The sequence below is a fragment of the Cetorhinus maximus genome, chromosome 2 (assembly GCF_964194155.1).
Source record: "Cetorhinus maximus chromosome 2, sCetMax3.hap1.1, whole genome shotgun sequence".
Lineage (NCBI taxonomy): Eukaryota > Metazoa > Chordata > Chondrichthyes > Lamniformes > Cetorhinidae > Cetorhinus > Cetorhinus maximus.
In genome coordinates this window covers 218,557,524-218,569,703 of record NC_135880.1, presented here as the reverse complement: position 1 = coordinate 218,569,703, position 12,180 = coordinate 218,557,524, and positions in this window count along the sequence as shown.

Genomic DNA, 12,180 nt, shown 5'->3' with positions numbered 1-12,180 from the left:
GCCATTTAAAAATTAATTGAGCGAGTTAATGGACCTACCTGTACAACCTTAAGGTTGGTGGGCAGGCTGGGAGCCCTGGCAGGCTTCAGAAAAAGCATGAAACCTCATCCACGGGCGGGTTGAGGTTTCATGTCGGTTTTTAAAAATTTAATAAAAGTTTAATTAAAAGTGATGGACATGTCCCAACTCATGAGACAGTGTCACATGAGGGGACACGTCAGGGAAATTTTATTTCTCTACATTTACCATTTTAAAATTTGAAGTCGATCTCCCTGAGGCTGCACTTAGCCTCAGGGAGATCAGTGCGCTCTTTCACACACATGCACGAAAGAGCGCACTCCTGGCTTAGGGAATCCACCCCTCCATCCGCACAGGGAGTGCATAGCGCTTCCTGGCAGACGTCATGCTGGGCGGGCCTTAATTGGCCCGCCCACGTAAAATGGCAGAGCGCCCCCCTAATTGGGGCTGCCGATCGGAGGCATGCCTGCACGCTCCCGGTTCTGAACTTACCCCCCACAAAGGGGGGGAGAATTCTTCCCATAAACTTTCCTGCTTCTCAAATGTGTCAGAATCAAAGCTGTTGAGGGGGTGCAGTAGCTAGGGTTTAGGGCTTGGGCAGAACTGTACAATTTCTAATGAAATAATTTTTCAAATCATCACTTTAGAGATGATGAAATGTTTATTGGTGGGCATTTAAATAGCACTTTTAATGTAGAACCTGAAAAAGAAACAAAGATACTAAACAACAGACTACTAGAGATTATTAAGGATTATGGAATCAAGGAAAGGGTAACACAAAGGAATTAAATCTGTTCAGGGTGGAAGTAGAGAGCAGGAGTTAAGAGCATTTTCCCAGAGTGGTTGGAAGTGGGTATCAATGTCCCAGTGGGTTCTATTCCGGAGCTACTTCTGCTTACTCTCTACCTTAATGATTTGGATTATAGGGATAAAAGGGTTGGAGTCCAAATGTGCAAACCACACTAAATTAGGAAGCATAGTAAATGATTCTGAGGACCAAAGAGTGCTGCAAGGGGACAATGACAGGATGGTGGGATGGGCACAAGTGTGGCAGGTGGAATTCAATGTCAATAAATGGTACATTTTGGCTAAAACAAAATTGTACTTGGGTATAAAAGGAGTAATTGGGTGTGAGATATATGATGTGGAAGATCAGATGGATTTGGGGAGTCGAGATTTACAAGATAATAAAAGTAGTATCTCAAATGGAGTCTATAGAAATGAAAACCCATTACTACCAGTTTATTGCCTGGCAATGAGTTTAAAATCTACTCCAAGGTGTAGCATTAATTACCTTTTTTATTCTGGACTCTGGAAATCACGTGAACTAATATTCATGTCTCTGGTTCTTTTACTGTTGGCATCCATTGTTGAAAAAACTCCATCTTTTCTGTCCCTCTTACTGTATATGTGAAAAAGTGTGTGACTGAGAAACTGAGAGACTGGGTGAATGAATGAGTGAGTGTGATAAGGGTGAGTGGATAAAGAAGTTGCGTTTGTCTCTCCCCTTTCCATAATACAGTACATATAATTGCATAATGATAATTCCACAACTACATACCTGGTAAGCACAGTACTGTTCTTATATAGACTGTATAGGAGTCTGATTGATACTGGACACTGGGTAAGTTTGATGTAAATGTAAAATTGGCCCCTGGTAACCAATCTGCACAAATGTATTAAATTTAACTGTAAAATAAAAAAATAATGATGCATCCAGAATAGGCCAACTCATTGGAGTGGTCAGACTGGTCTCAAAGTACCACAGGATGAATTTAAAGATTGGCCTCTATGAAGAGCTTTGTGCGATGCAGTGAGCATCAGGAATTCAGGTACAGGACCAGGATACATGGCTGCCCTGCGGTTGATGCGACTTTGGGGATGGGGGGCAAAGGCTGCTCTGCGGTTGAAGGTAGCGCACAAGCACGTGCAGGGTTTGGGGGGTTGGTGGGCGAGGAAAACGGCCACGCATCAGGGACACCTCGTATAAAGTGACCATTCCCCTGCAGCTGAGACAGTTCAGGTTCAGCCACATTGATATAGTTGGAGTCGGGCCGCTAGCTTCCCCACCCACTCAGGCAACGCAGAGACATCAAAGTGTCACCTAGTGCTCCAGAGCTTCTCACCCCTCAGGCACAGACTGCAAACTAATGAGTGTTTCAGTGGGATGCAGAACATTGGACGACTGCACACATTGTACAATCTCCTTGCTAAAGCTGGCCATGGAGCAGTCACTGGTGGAGGTGCTCACAGCCCCTTACAATGTTATCATCCCGGTTTGGACCAGCATCCCCCGTGGTTCAAGCTAACAGTGCAGCCTTGCAGCGCGGGTTAGGAGAATGCCGGTGCCTGAGCTGAGAGCACAGCCTGCAGTCCAGTGGGCAAAGCTGCCGCCAATCGGTCAGGTGGAGTGGGGCTGAGGTGGACGGGGTTTCGGGCAGCCATGCAGCGCACTAAACTCTGGCCATCCAAGTGATGGCCAGCACTCTCTGGTAGGCATTAAGGGGCCTTCAGACTTAACCGAGAGATGTTCTTAGTACCAAGCTAACCCACGCGTCTCTCTCTTTCATCCTGCAGGAGGAGTACATCAGGATCATGGAACCTGGTGAACTAGCTGTCTGCCTCGTGATGTACAGAGAGTGAAGACGATGGAGAAGAGAGCGATTGAGGCACCTGCGCAGAGGGAGGAACAGCACCCTCTGGAAGAGGGGGAGGCTGGGGCTCCACACATACCGCCTAGGAGCCACAGTGAGCCATTGTGGTCAGCACCTAGCAAAACCCAGGGTCTATACACACCACCTTTCATTCTTACAGATGACTGACAAGCAGTGTCGCCAAAGACTGCACATGCCTAGGTAGCTGGTCGGTCACATCTGCCAGCTACTGCAGGATTTGGCGCCACGTGGACATGGAGGGCATCCGCTGCCAGTGGCCGTGAAAGTGACTGCGGCGCACAGTTTCTACACCAGTGGCTCCTTTCAGGGCCCCACAGGTGACCTCTGTGGGATATCACAAGCATCCACCCACAAATGCATCCATGAGGTCATGGATGCCATCTTTGCGAGGGCACACAACTTTATGCCTTTCACCCGGGACCAGGAGAGCCAGGATGCAAGAGCGATTGGATTTGCCCAGATCTCAGGTTTCCCACAGGTGCAGGGGGCTATCAACTGCACTCAGGTGGCGCTCAGATCTCCGTCACAACATGCGGTTAACTATGTCAACTGCAAAGGCTTCATTCGCTGAACATGCAACTGGTATGTGACTACCAGAAATGCATCGTGCAGGTGTGCGCATGTTTTCCGGGGGTATGCACGACTTTTACACCCTGAGTCACTCGCAGAACCTTGCAGTCTTCCAGGGTCCACAGAGTCTGTAGGGATGGCTCCTCGGGGACAAGGGCTACCCGCAGAGGCAGTGGGTAATGAAACCCATGCAGCAGCCTCAGACTGCAGCAGAGCGAAGGTATGACAAGGCTCATGCTGCAACTCGCACCTTGGTGGAGCAGACCTTCGGGATGCTAAAAATGAGGTTCTAGTGCCTGATCTGGTGGAGCCTTGCAGTATAGTCCATAGAGGGTGTCACGCATCATTGTCGCCTGCTGTGCCCTTTACAACCTGGCGCTGCAACGGGGAGAGGAGCTGGCTAAGGAGGAGATGCAGGAGCTGGAGGTCTCCTCCGATGAGGAGGACGTTGACGGTGATGAGGGTGAGGAGGCCCTCGGAGGCAGCGATGACGGTGATGATGGCCAGACGAGGCAGGCGTGCTCGGGAGGCCCTCATAGCTGCTAGATTTGTGGAGGATGATGATGGCATGCAGTGAGGAGACATCATATGATCATCACATTGTATCTATGAACATTTGACTCCAGTCTGGCTTATGGCAGCACACATACCCTCTTTGATAATGCTCCTGTCATGAAGACACAGGGGAGGCCCTAATAATTGCTCGATTGCAGGAGGATGATGATAGCATGCATCGAGGACACTCCATAGATCTTCACATAGCATCTGAGAATGTCTGGCCCCTGTCTGGCTGAGGGCAGCTCACTTGCACTCTGTGATCAGGGTCATATCGTAGAGACGCAGCCGTGAAACTTTATCTGATCCTTTGCCTTCAGCACCTGACACCCTCAGGAACACAGAGTCACTGGTCACAGATACTGAATTGATGGGAGCCAGCCCATCCTTAAAGGTGCTGAGAGCACACAGAGAGAATGACAGAACTCTGTGACACCTGCCCACTACAATAACAGCAATGACAAGCACCATCGAGGTGCAGGCATCACTGATATACCCAGTGACTGAGAGGCTGGACCATCACTTTGGTCTGAAGGCTGCACAAAGCACAGGAAAGAGGCCCTGGACTGAGACACCTGCCTTTGTCTCATGCAGGAAGGTTTCACATCTGAGTGACATCAACACTGCTGATCAGAACAAGGAGCCAAAGGCAGGGAGACATTCTTGGGAGTTTATTGACAACAATGAACTCAGACTCCACACAACTCATTAACCTTTCTTCAGTCTGATTGCTAAAGAAGACACACATTTACTTGCTCCAGATCCTCTGTAGGGGATGCTGGGTCGAAACAGCTCTCTAGTCACAGCAAGCTCCAGTGCAAAAGCCGATAGATTATCTGAGGGGTAAGTAGGCGTGTAATGGATGGCTGGCACCACTGACTGCAAAATCTAACCCAATATTATTTTCCAATCACAGAATCTGAAATGTTCCCTTTAAAAATTCATATCAGCATCCCTGTGAATGGCCCAGCAAAACAGGATGCCTGCTCTATAAAAACAGCCTCTTGTTATTTGCTTTACAACAACTTAATAATTTGAAGAACAGACTTTATAGACAGAAGGAAAGCACAGATCATTGCAATACATTCTGTTGATTTAAGGATGTGGTATATATTCATAATTGCAAACTGTTTCTGTTCCTTAGCGACAAGCAGAATAATACAGGAATGTTTTGTCTCAAGATATGATAATATTTTTGATATAAAACTGATAACTGCCATCGTATCATAAAAGCTGTCACGTAATCTGTTACTCACAGCGTTTAGGTTTTTCCAACGAAGTGGAATCCACGTTGTACATCATATATTTCCAAGTACTTCAACAGCTGAGTAAATAGTGAACACCAACATCTGATCAGTGGAACTCTCCCAGAGCACATTGTCAAGGTACATCCAGAGAATGCATTGTGCATTGGGCTGGGTAAACAAACTGTCTGTTACTTTGCTTACAAGGCAAAGATAAAATGAGCAACGCAGCCATCAGCACCTGCGGGCATCCCTTAGACAGTATTGCAGTCGAATCAAGATTGTACCATACAGATGGGAAAAGAAAAAAACTTGTATCTATTTTCACAACTTTGGGACATTCCAAAGAGCTTTGTATCCAATTCATTGCTTTTGAAGTGTTCTCACTGTCACATTGTAGGGGAATGCAGCAGCCAGCTAAGGCACAGCAAGATCCCACAAACAATGTGATAATGATCAAATGATCTGCTTTTAGGCACTGGCTATGGGACAATTGTTGGGCAGGACACTGTGAAGAGCCAAACCACCACTACCGCCCTCCACTCCCCACCCTTCTTCAAAATAAGGATCTCATATGTCCACCTGAGAGAGTTGACAGGACTTGAGTTTAGTGTCCCAAACAAAAGATAGCACCTCTGACTGTGCAGCACACCCTCAGCAGTGCTGCTGAAGTGCTTGGAGATACCTGAATTACAACATGGATTCCACCATTCTGGCTGAAGTGCCACCCTGGATTGGAGTGGGATCCACAACCTTCTGGCCTACAGGCTAAAAACGCTGTGCCTTATCAATAAAAAAGTAACATCACAGCGGATTAGTTCTCACTTTCCAGAAAGCAGCCAAGCTTCAACCTAATCATCATGCTTGAAGAGACTGATTAGCTCAGTTGGCTAGATGGCCAACATGTAGTTCAGAAATACACCAACAGGCAGGTTTAATTCCCATTCTGGCTGAGGTAGGCTTGGCAACCTGCCTCATGTTTGATGTGGAGTTATGCCCCTCAAGCTATCAAACCTACTATCTCTCTCCAGATGCCTACAGTCGACTATGGCTATACTTACCATGTTTAGACAACTACAAAGAACAAGATTAAGAGTTCTTGCCTGCAGCATTGCATATCAAGATTTAAATCTTTGGACACAGACAAATGAATTTTACTGCCAAACAGGATTACTACAGCCAATAGGTCAATGTTAACTGAAGTTAAATATTTCCTCCATCTGATGAGTCCAGTTCATAGACGGAGTGTAGTGTTAAACTATACATAGCTCAGAACTCTCAGCAAAGAACGGAACTTAGTTAAACACTTTTTACCACCTCATCAAAGTGGAAGAGGAAAGAAGGGAGCAGGGGGTAAATGCAAAGATGTGCTGAGGGCACAAGGGGAGAGGGTTCGTAGGATGGAGTCTGGAGAGCATAGAATACATGAGGATGAGGGGAAAGATTTGAGGAGAGAGATAAGGGACAAAAAAAACCTCTCTATAATAGTTCCCATTTATTACTTAAGAGAGGCTGTGATTATCTAATAAATAAAATTAAATTAGTCAGATTCATACTTAGTTATACTACAACCATATTAAGCATCGTTAACCTAAACTGACAACATTTGCACAAGTATATTTATCAGAATATTAGTGATTGTAGTCAATAGTTTGTTTCTCTTTTGCTTTTTATTTTCTTTCTCCCTCTAAAGTCTTCTCCCCTTAACTTCTAAAAACACTAGTTACAAGGCACTCTCTACTTTCACGTGGGAATATGGGCATTAAGAGGGTAATTTGGACGTTTATCTTTGATCAATAGATGTCAATGAGGCCAACAGAAAAGAAAATCAGACAAGGTGTAAAATTGGCTGAGGATTAGTTATCACCCATTTCTCAACTGGCAACGATATAGTAATTAAAACAGAGATCAGGCCATTCGGCCCAACATGTTCATCCTGATGTTTATGTCCCACATGAATCTCCTCCACCCTTCATCTAAATTGATCAACATATTTTTCTCATCTGTGTTTTTCCAGCTCCTCTTAAACGCATCTATGCCAGTCGTCTTCTTATGGTAGCACCTTTCACATTCTAACTACTCTGTGTCTCCAGAACCACAGGAGTTGGTTGCTACTTAATTCTTTTCTCTGGGCTTTTCTTTCTGGGAATTTTCTTTTCACCATTGCTATCTTTTCAGACTAGCTAGATTTTGTGATATTTAAATAGATTCCTTCTAGAGCTTCGAGTTCCAATAGGAAATTTATGCCAGGACTACGGATGCTGGCATAATCCCCACTTCCATAAGATTCTCCTTCTTCCAGTTGGTGCCACCTACCAAATGTGACAGCGGGAGCAGGCCGGTAAAACTATTTTGAACAAAGAGGTTGTTACAGGTTAATTCAAGAGCCAAGAAAGCAAGACAAAACCACAGACACAGAAGCATCAGCTATACACACCTCATTTATTTTGCTTGGCTTGATTCTGATCTCCACCCAGTTATAGAACTTTTCATGCGTGAAGGTAAACTTTTTTATTGGATTGAACATAAAGCGCACACCAACTTTTAATCTATTTAGTATGGCATTTTCATTACAACCTATCTGTCTATTTTCTGTCTGCATGACAACTACAGAAACAATTCTAGGGGGTTTTATATTATGTTATTGCAAATTCAAGTAAAGGGTCTGCAAAGGGATATAGATGACGGGCAAAAATTTGACAGATAGAGTATATGGTGGAAAGATGTGAGGTTGTGCACTTTGTCAGGAAGAATAGAAAAGCAGAATATTATTTAAATGGAAAGGGACTGTGGAATGCTGCAGTATAGAGGGATCTGGGTGTCCTTGGACATGAATCACAAGAAATTAGCATGCACGGACAGTAAGTAATTAGGAAGGCAAATGGAATGTTGGCCTTTTATGCTCCATCCCCCTTGCAATAATGTAGGGAAGACTTGCTTCAACTGTACAGGACATTGTTGAGATGGCACCTAGGGAACTGCGTACAGTTTTGGTCTCCTTACTTAAGGAGGAGTATACTTGCATTGGAAGCAGTTCATAGAAGGTACATTAGGCTGATTCCAGGAGCAAGGGGTTGTCTTAGGAGGAAATGTTGAGCTGGTTGGGCTTATACCCATTGGAGTTTAGAAGAATGAGAGATAATCTTTTTGCAACATAAAAGATTCTGAGGGCGCCTGACAGGTAAGATGCTGTGAGGATGTTTCATCTTGTGGTGAAGTGGACTATGATCCTAACCCCTTTTTGGGCCCATTCTGGATCAGGCATACTCCTCAGATGATCACTCTCACTTAAGGTTGAGATAGATATGCCCCACAGACACTTAAATGGGTCTGAAGAACTGATCCAGCTCTTCCTGAAGGAAAGTAAATCACAACAGAATATTATCATCCTTTAGATAGACTTTTTTTAACAACTTCTAGTTAGATTATAACAGCTCGGATATTATAAGGGTCCAGGCATCTCTCCTCAACAATGTACTTCTCCACTGAAGAGTATACAGAGATGGGTTTTCGAGTTTGGATACAGAAGACTATGAGACAATATATTTTGTAAGTTATATAAAAGTTTATTAAAGAAACAAACATGCAGTTCACTTTGGATGGTAATTCAATCACAACATTGACAGTCCTAGGAAAAGTAAGTATAATCTTGTTTCTAATAGAGAATCCAGGTCTTATTAATGTTACAGAGAGATATTTAAGACATTCATCAATATTGAAAGTAGTATTTATTGTAAAGACCCAAGTAGAAAGCTATCGAGTCTAGCAAGGATACCTCTATTCCAATTAAGGGGAGGACTATCATCACGACACTTCAGCAGCTACCCTTACCTTGTGACACGCTGCAATGAATCCAACAAATATAAAAATCCTGCTGTGTAGTTCCAATATTTATACCCTAAAAAAGAACTAAATCAGCAGGAAGCATGTTGAGTGCTAATACTGGACAACATCCAGCGTTTTTCACAAACATCCTTCAAACAAACAAGATACTAAGAGGTGGAGATAGTGGTCACTACACAGTTGACAAGTTATTTAGGATCATCCTTAAGGTTATCCATTGTTAGATTATTTACCAATTTACCAATGCCTTGCAGAGGTGATGTAAAGGCCAGGTTCCTATTTTTTCAGAGCTGCCTTACGTTCGAGGATATGCCACATTCTATGCTACAGGATGTTGTTGTCCTTCAGCACACAATTATATCTAGGCATGTTAATAAACTTTTTAATTCTTGTCCCTTTGTCCAGCAGATGAACGCTGCTTTTAATTTTTAATCCCTACCTCATCGGAGAATTACTCTGTTTAATCTTATGGGCAGGATTTTGCCCTTGGCTGGGGTGCCCGGTGGGGGCAGGTGGGGGCAGTCGGGCAGCTGCCCCCCACACCGTGATTTCATGCAGGCGGGCCAATTAAGGCCCACCCTGCGTGGATCGCGAGTGGCAGCACTGAGCGCTGCCTGTGCAGGAGGGGGGGGAGGAGGGAGATTTGGGTCCAGCACGCAGGCGCGCAAAGGAGTGCTTCAATCCCCCTGAGGCATGGAGCTGCCACAGGAAGATTGAAGCGCTTTTTTAAAAAAATGAATAAAGACAGTAAAAATTTAATAAAACACATCCCCTCATGTGACTCTGTCACATAAGATGGGACATGTTTTTAATTCTAAAATAAAGTTTTTATTTAATGTTTATTAGCTTTAGGAAACCTCATCCCGCTCATGGATGAGGTTTCCTAAAAAAATGTAAAGGCTGCTTGGCCTTTTCGCCCACCTGCCAACCATAAGGGACGCACACCGGACGTCATCGCACGTCATTTTACACTTGGGCGTGTCGGGCACACACCCGCATACCGAGTGTAAAATTCTGCCCTACAAATCCTTATTTATAGCTGGATTCTCTTATAATTCCATATTTAAAGCTGCATTTCTTCACAGTGGGGGAAATCTGGAACTTGGGGGCACAGGTTAAAGGTAAGGCGTCTCCTATTTAAGATGGAAGTGAGGAGGAATTTCTCCTCTCAAAGGATTGTTAGTGTTTGGAATTCTCTCTCCAAGACAGCAATGGAGGTTGGGTCACTAAACATATTCAAGGCTGAGTCAGCCTTGAATGTACAAAAGCTTTGACAGTGATATTCAAAGTGAATTCTCTTAGCTTCGGTTCCTGGAGACAGCAACTTGGTACATAGAGGCTGGAGGCTTTTCACACTTGTTAGATCTTAGAATTCCTTCTTTCTTACCCACAACCTCATCTCCGTTATACATGTTTCTCCCCTTTAATGTAAATCCTATTGTTCCAATATGTCTTTGCAACTTAACTTTTTCCATAATATAAATCTTTCATAGCACTCATATTATCAGTAATTTTTGGGAAAAATAAACACACTGTTTGGCTTAGCCTCTGTTGGCTAGGTGTAACATCTTACCATCTCTTTGAAATTCATTACTCAGGTTTATCTAAAAATGCAAATGTTCTTCACGTCTCCCATTCTAATACTTCAACCATGTTTATGTATTTAGCATTTCAAACCTAGTTTCCCTTCTGATACATCAAGGCACCCAGACCAGCTGTCTGTAATTCAATTAAAACACACACACACACACACACAAACTAATCCAAACCCCACTATTAACCTACCTTTATAATAAAATTATGAAAATTATTATATTTTCATGATAAAGGGTTATGGGAGATATGTAAGAAAGTGGAGTTAAGGCCACAATTAGTTCAGCCATGATCTTATTGAATGGCAGAGAAGGCATGTTGGGCCAAATGGCCTACTCTGTTTTGTTATTATAATGATTTAATACCTTGGGTTTATTTACTGTACAAGACACAAGGCACCAATCACTCATAAGAGATTTGATAAAAACATTGTGGGTTCAGTTATTAAGGCTAGTCACACGAGAACAGTTACACATAGGTATAAAGCTTGAAGATATCAGAGCTGTGTGTGCACTCTGCTCAAAGCATAAGTAAAACTAAGACAGGATCACATGATACATTTTCCTTCTAGTTATGTCATGCTGATTTCCCTTAAAGGCATATTACAACATCCCCCTTTCTTTTTAAAGATGCTTTTCACCCTTGCCAAAGAAGTGTAACTATTTGCAGTACGTGTTCATGTTTAGTTCCCATTATATAAATGCATAGAACTGATGAATCCATGAGTCTCCAAAGCATAAGGGTAATCTGTCAGTACATCCAGACCTTATAATGGTAACAAAAACAGAAAATGCTGGAAAAACTCAGCAAGTCTAACAGCATCTATGGACAGAAAAACAGAGTTAACGTTTCGAGTCCGAATGACTCTATAACGGTAACCGTGTCTAGAGGTTTCTTTAATTGCTCACAGTGATCCTGGGATTGTCATTCTTGGATGTTGTTCCTAGTTGCATTTGGGATCTTCTCCTTGATGCAATAGGACTGCACAGTGATCGAGGAGCTGGAATGGATCTGATTTGTCCTCAGTTATGCCGCACTGTTGTGCTTTGTGTGTAATGACGTCATAGGAGTTGGCTCTGAACAAATCCTTGTCACCTCGGCTGGTTGCCACGTACCTCCCGTGGGATCCTGGATGTGAACTTCTTGTCTGAACTGTAAACTTGGAAATTCTGTACCTGCATTTTTATTATGCACATTGGCAATCTTCTCTTTTATAAGTTTTAAACGTTGCTCTCTAATTTCTGAGAGAGTAGAATGGGTAAAAGTAAGTAGATTGGTATGCACTGATCTGCCAAACATGAGCTCTGCCAGTAATGGAATTGTTGCACTTAAAGGGGTCGCTGTCAGATATAACATTGCAGTGTGTAGATTTTCTTGGTCTGTCTACATTTGAGGATTAGGGATTTCACTGTGTGAATCATTTGTTCCGCTAGGCCATTAGATCTATGGTAATGAGGAGAAGCAGTGTAATCGATATTCCAATTCTCACACATATCCTGAAATGGCTTACCAATAAATTGTGGACTGTTATCCGTAATGATCTCTCTAGGCTCGCCAACTAAACTGAGTGTGCACAACCATTGTGCTTGATATATTGTGCAATTGTCGAATAATGTAGTACTTGGTAAAGTAGTCGACAATGATGGTCGACAGTGCCATGGAAATGAAAGAGGTTGAATGTG